General features: G+C 42.0%; 1 long non-coding RNA gene across 4 annotated transcripts in view; it reads right to left on the minus strand.

The window, feature by feature from the left end:
- The window catches only part of LOC108445830, a 22,304-nt gene extending 16,989 nt beyond the window's left edge, over nt 1-5,315 (minus strand). For 2 of the 4 annotated variants that reach the window (XR_001860815.1, XR_001860814.1), the window contains exons 1-3: nt 5,195-5,315; nt 4,999-5,091; nt 1-27 (exon numbers count right to left, since the gene is read on the minus strand). The exon at nt 1-27 is cut by the window's left edge and continues 92 nt beyond it. This is a non-coding gene — a long non-coding RNA (uncharacterized LOC108445830). The remainder of the gene's footprint in view (nt 28-4,998; nt 5,092-5,194) is intronic. The other 2 variants (XR_001860813.1, XR_001860812.1) reach the window with 1 other exon arrangement.
- Between the last annotated feature and the right edge of the window lie 1,543 nt (nt 5,316-6,858).

Raw genomic sequence — 6,858 nt, forward strand, 5'->3', positions numbered from 1 at the left:
CTTCATCCCAAGACTTGGATTTTTGAGCTTTAATCAAAAGATTACTTTAATCAAAGTACTATTCTGACTTATATCAGTGCTATACATGCTCTTTGTAAAGCACAACCTGTTGGTGCTGTGCCGCAGTCCTCCAAACTGATCAGAGCGATGTCACTTCCTCAGGCATCTGTCCTCATCAGAGCCCTTTCTGACCTTTTACTTATGTAGCCACAGAAATTAAGCAGCTTTCGAGGACCCACTTTTCCAACCATTGCACCCTTTTTTGGGCCAGTCACTGGGCACTTTGGAGGCTGTTTCCACTGGTCATCTTCTACTGTGAAGTTGGAAAGGAAAAATCAAAATACAAAATATTCAAACAAAATATTCCAAGAACGTGAATTCTGAATTTTCTCCTCGCATTCCTTACATCAGAAATACCTGATTCAGAGCTACAGAATATCCTTTCCATCTTGTAACATTCTTTAAAAATAAATGAGTTCTACACATTTATAACCTCCATTAATTTTTGCATATACTCTTAGGTCTTTTTTGTCAGTGTAATTGGTCTGAATAGGGGTCTCACATATTCCTAAGGCAGCTGGGACTGTGTCTGACCTTTGAAGTGTTTCTAACTCCAGGATCACGGAATGGCTTGTATGTGAAGATCCTCTTTCTGAAAGTCTTTCTGACTTTCATGCTCTTCCCTTGAAGAGATGCCTCTGCAATCCTCCTGCTCCAGGCCTTAAAAGCACTGCTGACACAGCTTATGCCTGAAGAAGCTACTCAAGGCCACACACCTTCAGGGTGATAGATTCACTTTAGAATCAAAAGCAATTAAAAGAAAAAGGAACACAGGCTTGCACAGCAGCCTCATTATCAAACAACAAAAACAGTAAAGCTCTTAAAGTAAATAATCAAAAGCCTTCATAATCCCCTGCAAAGCCAATGCCCTCTTCTTGGGACTCTATGGGATCTCCTTTCCTCTGCAGATGTCAAGGCATGGAATGAAAGAAACCTTGTCTCTTTTCCTGAGATCCCAATTTCTTACAGCAGCCACCCTGATTCTCAGCATCTTCAGGCAACTAAAGCTCAAAACCCATTGCTGATGATCTGGATCAACCAGTTCCCTGAAGCCTGCCTGCCCCCTTTAGCAAATCTTTTGCTCTGAGAAATGCCACCACTGACCCCCACAGCAGCTGTGATGGTGAAGTGCTGTGTGAGATTTTAATTCTAAGCAGGGATCTGGACAAGCTGGATCAACAGGCCAAGGCCAGTTTTATGAGGTTCAACAAGGAGAAGTGCCGGGCCCTGCACTTTGGCCATAACAACCCATCAGGTTTAAAGTAGACAGGACCAAAGACACGAGTGGAAAAAAAAACCCCAAATCATACATCTGAGAGAGCCATCCAGAAGCCAGCTACAACATGGGTCTGAGGTCCACTAGGGAGAAAGCTCCAGGATCAGCATTAGACACAGGCACACCTGTTTCCTACTGTATTTAGCATTGGTGCAGCCTTACCTTGAGCACTGTGTGCAGTTCTGAGCCCCACAATTTAAGACAAACATGAAGGTCTTTGAGTGTGCCCAGAGGAGGGCACCAAAGCTGGAGAAGGGGCTGAAAGGCATATCCTGTGAGGAGCAGCTCAGAACTTTCTGCTTGTCTAGTTTTGAGAGGAGTCTGAGGGGCAACCTCACTGCTCCCTACAGCTTCCTGAGGAGGGGAAATGTAAAGGGAGGTGCTAAGCTCTCCTCCATGGGACCTAGGGACAGGACATGTAGGAATGTCATAAAGCTGCATCAGGGCAAGTTTGGACTTGACATTATGAAACAGTTATTTACCAAGAGGATGGTCAAACCCTGGAACAGGCTTCCTAGAGAAATGGTTGATGCCCTGAGCCTGTCAGTGTTCAAGAGGCATTTGGACAACACCCTTAATAGAATGCTTTAACTTTTGATCAGCCCTGAAGTAGTCAGGCAGTTGGAATCAGTGATCATCGTATGTCCCTTCCAATGCTACTTTTCCATTCCACTCTACCCACAACACAGGTCAAACACAGATGGAGGCCCAGGCCTGAGCTGAGATGGGGCTCTTGGGTCCATGGGAAGGGGTGTGAGTGGAGGCCACAAGTTAGGCTAGTCATGAGCATTAAGGACCACTAGTGCCTTCAGGGCTCTGACATCCATCATGGGGCATTGATCTGTCTACCTTTAGGTAACCCAGTGAGGTAGCTCAAGCAGCCTGACCTCTCAATATCACCCATGGCAGACATTTGGATTCACTTTTACAATATATAGTTGGAATTTGCTTAGATTAGCTGGATGATGTGACTGTCCCGCTGCAGATCTCACTACCTGTTTCTCTCTGGGGAAGTATGATAATAGTTCTGTACTGGGGACCTTCATGCTCTGCTGGATTTTCCTCTAGGTAGACTTCACTCTCTCTTTAGTCCCACAAATTCCAAAGTTTTCTGCAGTCATTCTCAGAGCAAATTACCCTCTGATTCTTGTCTTTAACCTTTTTCCTATGTATTTGCATAGCAGCTCAATGAGCCATCTGTAGTGCCAGTCTATCCATGCTCTGTTCTACTATGTCATGAGGAGGTAAAGAAAATGCATTAAAAAGCTGTAGTCAGTGCTGTGTGCCAGCTGCTAGTGTCCCTTAGAAAATATTTGCACTGTTTTTTATTGACATGAAAGTTCTCTTGGTAATTGGTGTGCTGCTTATAGTTCTTCAGGATTCCTTCCCTCTTTGGCTACCCCAGAGAAATGTGCTGTACAGGCCAATATGAGCATTCAGCTGAGCTGATCCAGTCCAGTACTTTTCTGTATTAAACGAAAATGTTGTTTTCATTACCAATCTTTAACTCTTAAAAAAAAATAAATCCCTGCAACTGTAACTGTTTCTCATAAAGTCCACATTGCATAAACAGTTGCCCCAGGTCCTGGGAACAACAGCCCGTTTACACATGGACTGCACCACAAAAGCAATAGCTCACAGTGGTCAGGCCAGGGCAGAACAAGGACGTGCTCTCTGAAAGGGACAGATGGTATCTATTTAGCTAAACATTCTTCCACTAAGGCTGTTTTAACGCCCAGATAATTTTTATCAGCTTCTTATCACATTTGGGAGCCCAGCATGCTTCTGATAGAGACTGTGTAAGTGCTTCCCAGAGAGCGCTGTAGTTTCAGGGTTCAAGGCAGCATATCAGCATGAAGAGGGGGTGTGTGGATTCGGAAGGGTGGAATAAAAACAACCCCATGCCATGTTTGCTGATTTTGAAATGTTCTGGGATGAATTTCCAGGTAGAATATAGATGCAAGAACATGGGAGGCCTTTTTCATCCATACTCAGTTTTGCTATACATTCAGGGCCAGACTGTGAGCCTTTAACTCATCTGTGTCTGTGTGCTGTTTTTAGGCTGACATGAAGGAGGTCTGCCAGTGCTCTGAGCAACTCAGAGATGCCTCACTGGCATCTGTAGCATGGTATCATGGTATTAAGCCCAAGCTATCCTGGCTCACATCTGACTGCAAAATTCAGTGTAGACATGCAACTTAGCCTGGCACCCACTCCTAGGAATGCTTTCCTTCCCAGATACTTCTGTTGTGAGGACAAGGTGTTACTCATCCTCACTACGCATATCACAGGGTGCCTTAGTGTTAGACTGTCAGGCAGAGGTGTCATCTGAAACCCCCAGTGCAGTGAGGCGACACAGCCCTGTGTCAGCCCTCTTGAACTGTGACAGTACCACATGCGACACGAGCAGCACGACATCTGCACAGTGTAGGGTGCCCCAAAGCACCTTGATGTAAGGAGTGGTTGGGTGTGCAGAGAGAGAGCAGAGAGGAAAGTATGGGACACTTATGAAAGGCAAAGAAAAGTCTGTCTCTCTCTCTCTCTCTCTCTCCTTTTCTTTCTTCACCAGGGAACTGGCTCACACAGTACTACAATAACAAGAACTGGCAGGCTGCCCAGCATCGCTGTACTTTGGTTGTAAGTGAACTATGAGGCTCAAGCAATCTTCTGGGAAAAGTTCACACCAAATGTATTGTATGTTATGTTTTCCCCTCATTGTACTTTTTTCCAAAACAGTCTATTATATTCCTTCCCTGCTGCATTGTGGATTTCTTTAAGATCCCCAGGAGCTGCCCTTTTTAAAACCAAACATTTGGGTAATCGAACAGATCTGTTTTTTGAAGTAACAAAGATAAACTGGTAATCCTCCTCTCAGAGCCAGCCTTCAGAATAAAACCAGAGCACAATTCATTGAATGGTGGGGGTTTCTGTTGTTGGAAATTGGTTTGCTTGGGGTTTTTTTCTCAGTTAAAGCCAAAAAGTTAAATAAAAGAAAGAAGCGTGCTATTGAAACACTGTCATTATCTGTACGATGTACATCTTCCATGGAGTGGAAGCCAAAGCAGAGGGGACTTTACAATAGTAGTGCAGTAAAAGGGAACATGTTCCAAAAAGCATGTTCTCTGTTCCACTTGAAGCTTTCAAAAAAAGTCTGATGTGGTTTTCCATTATAGTCTTGGACACCTCAGAGATGACAGCTGTAACTTCCACTAAGATGCCTTAATTTATTTTTTCCTGTTTCTCAATGTGGCTTTTGCAGGGGTATAAGAAGATACATTTTTTAAGTTCAGAGAAACTATGAACACACTGAATAAAATTTATTTGACAAACCAGACCAGGGACAGTCAGCTGGAAATTGGATAACAAAAGTAACCAGCCCAAGTACATATTCTCCATTGCCCTGCAAATACAGATGCTGTGAATTTATAATTTACTGTTGTTTTTACTAATTAATTTTATTGCATTGTTGCCTAGAGGCCTTTGCTAAGCTCTGCATTGCTTTGTGTGAGGTGTTGCACCTATGCATAGGAAGTTTCTTCCTCAGAAGATTTAGGAGGTTGGTTTGGGGTTGTTTTGCAGATGTGTTGGCATGCTACACAAAGCAAACTCACAACAAACAGGAAACAGTTAATTCAGCTTAAATTAGCAGTGGTATCAAGTACCTGTAATTCCAGGAGACCTTGGTAGGAGTTTTGGGTGTTCAGCACTTTTGAAAGCCAGACTGAAGTTCCTTGCCATGCTTCTGACAAAAAGTCCTTAGAAATTAAAGACAGAAAAGAATTATTAGGTTATCAGTCCAAATTCATCCCAGAAGAAAACCCATTGAAGTCAATGAAATTTCACTGGGGATGGATTTACCATAGCAAGATTGATCCCTATAGTATATTTAGAAGTGCTTTGTCCTATGCAGTTTTAATTAGCTCTACATTAGTCAAGGTACTGTACCATTGTTTTAATCAGCTACCCTAGCAGAGAACTGTCTCTAGCTATCCTTGTCCACATTTCCCCTCCCACCTCCATCCTTTGCTGCCTCCTTCTCACCCCCTCATTATTTTATGTCTAATTTGGCTAATGAGTTTCTCAGACAGAGCCTTCTTTCATGTTTGAGAAGGACCTTGCCTGTATTGAGGCTAAAGAAAAAAACCCAAATTACAGAAAAAAAAAATAAGACCAGAAAGAAAGAGTAAATTCTTCTACTGAGAAAAGCAAAGGTGTCTATGAAGTTTCAAGCTGTTCTTTGTCACTCCATCAATCCATGTATAGCTAGGTTACAGTTCTTCACCCCATATTCTGCATTAAGGTGGGCATGAGTACTTTAGTCTCAACTTTCCAGTTTCAACACTGATTCACTGCATTGTCAGAGCAAGTGGTTCTTGTTTCAAATCTCTGCTTTACCACTGTTGCAATAGCTATAGTCATGCATGTGTACATGTAAAGGATTTCTCAAGTGGCTTCACAGAACAGGAAAGCATTTTAAGTTCTCTAGTGGAAAAGTACATGTGATAAAAGGCAAAGTACTGTTGCCATCAGTACTACTGTCTTTTTTATTTGTAATCATTCTAACACAAACATTAATCTTCTCTCTGTGTTTGCCAATTATTTTTTTACCTTCTCTAATGAAAGTTCTAACAAGATTATAGGGAATTTGTAGACTCTGTATGCTTTCAGTCGTATAATTACAACTAAAACAATTGTGTCGAGAATAACTGCAGAAACTGTGGGTTCGGTGCTGCCTTCTGCCAAAGAAAAAAAATGTCCACAACTAAGGAAAAAAACCTCTAAAACCACATTGGACAAGTTACTAAATCCCATCTACGTAAACACATGTGTGTTCATTTCTGAGTCACTGTATCATTTGACCATACAAGAAACAAGACAGTTTGCTTGAAGAATGTCAGGAAGACCAGAATATAATTTTTTAAAATGACATGTTTTCAGTTTTCTTAATGCTCTTCTAAAACAGGCCCACACTCACTTTAAAATTAACCACAGAGCTTAATTAAGCTTCTTCTGATTGTGCTGGGAGGGTTCTATGTTGTCTTCCTGTGGTCATTTCATCAGCCAGGGCTTTTCATGTAAGAATGTGCTGCATCCATGTCACAGCATGGGGTCTCATCACAGACACCTGCTCTCAGCCTGTGAACACAGATTTTAATCCCCTTCCCTGCAAAAATGGTGACAGAAGGACATGTTATTTAATTACTCATGCATGCTCTCCAAGACAGGGTCCACAGCTCCACTTGTTTCATATGGCTTGTGCTATTTTTGGGGGGTGATCAAATAGGATGGTTTAAAAAAAAGGAGAAAGCTTCACAATAGACTTCTCTTTCCTATTTGATGAGAACAATATATAAAAAGATTGGCAGGATAAGAACAGAGTGGGAACTGAAGAAAATCTAGGTATGGTAAATATAGCCATAAAATTATTTGTGACTTCTGCTCTCACTGTGAAGATATGTAAGCTAAGATGTACTGTGTAACTTCACTTTCCTCCACTACAAGATCATGGATCCAGCAAAAAT

Source organism: Corvus brachyrhynchos, unplaced genomic scaffold (genome assembly GCF_000691975.1).
Source record: "Corvus brachyrhynchos isolate BGI_N302 unplaced genomic scaffold, ASM69197v1 scaffold43, whole genome shotgun sequence".
NCBI lineage: Eukaryota > Metazoa > Chordata > Aves > Passeriformes > Corvidae > Corvus > Corvus brachyrhynchos.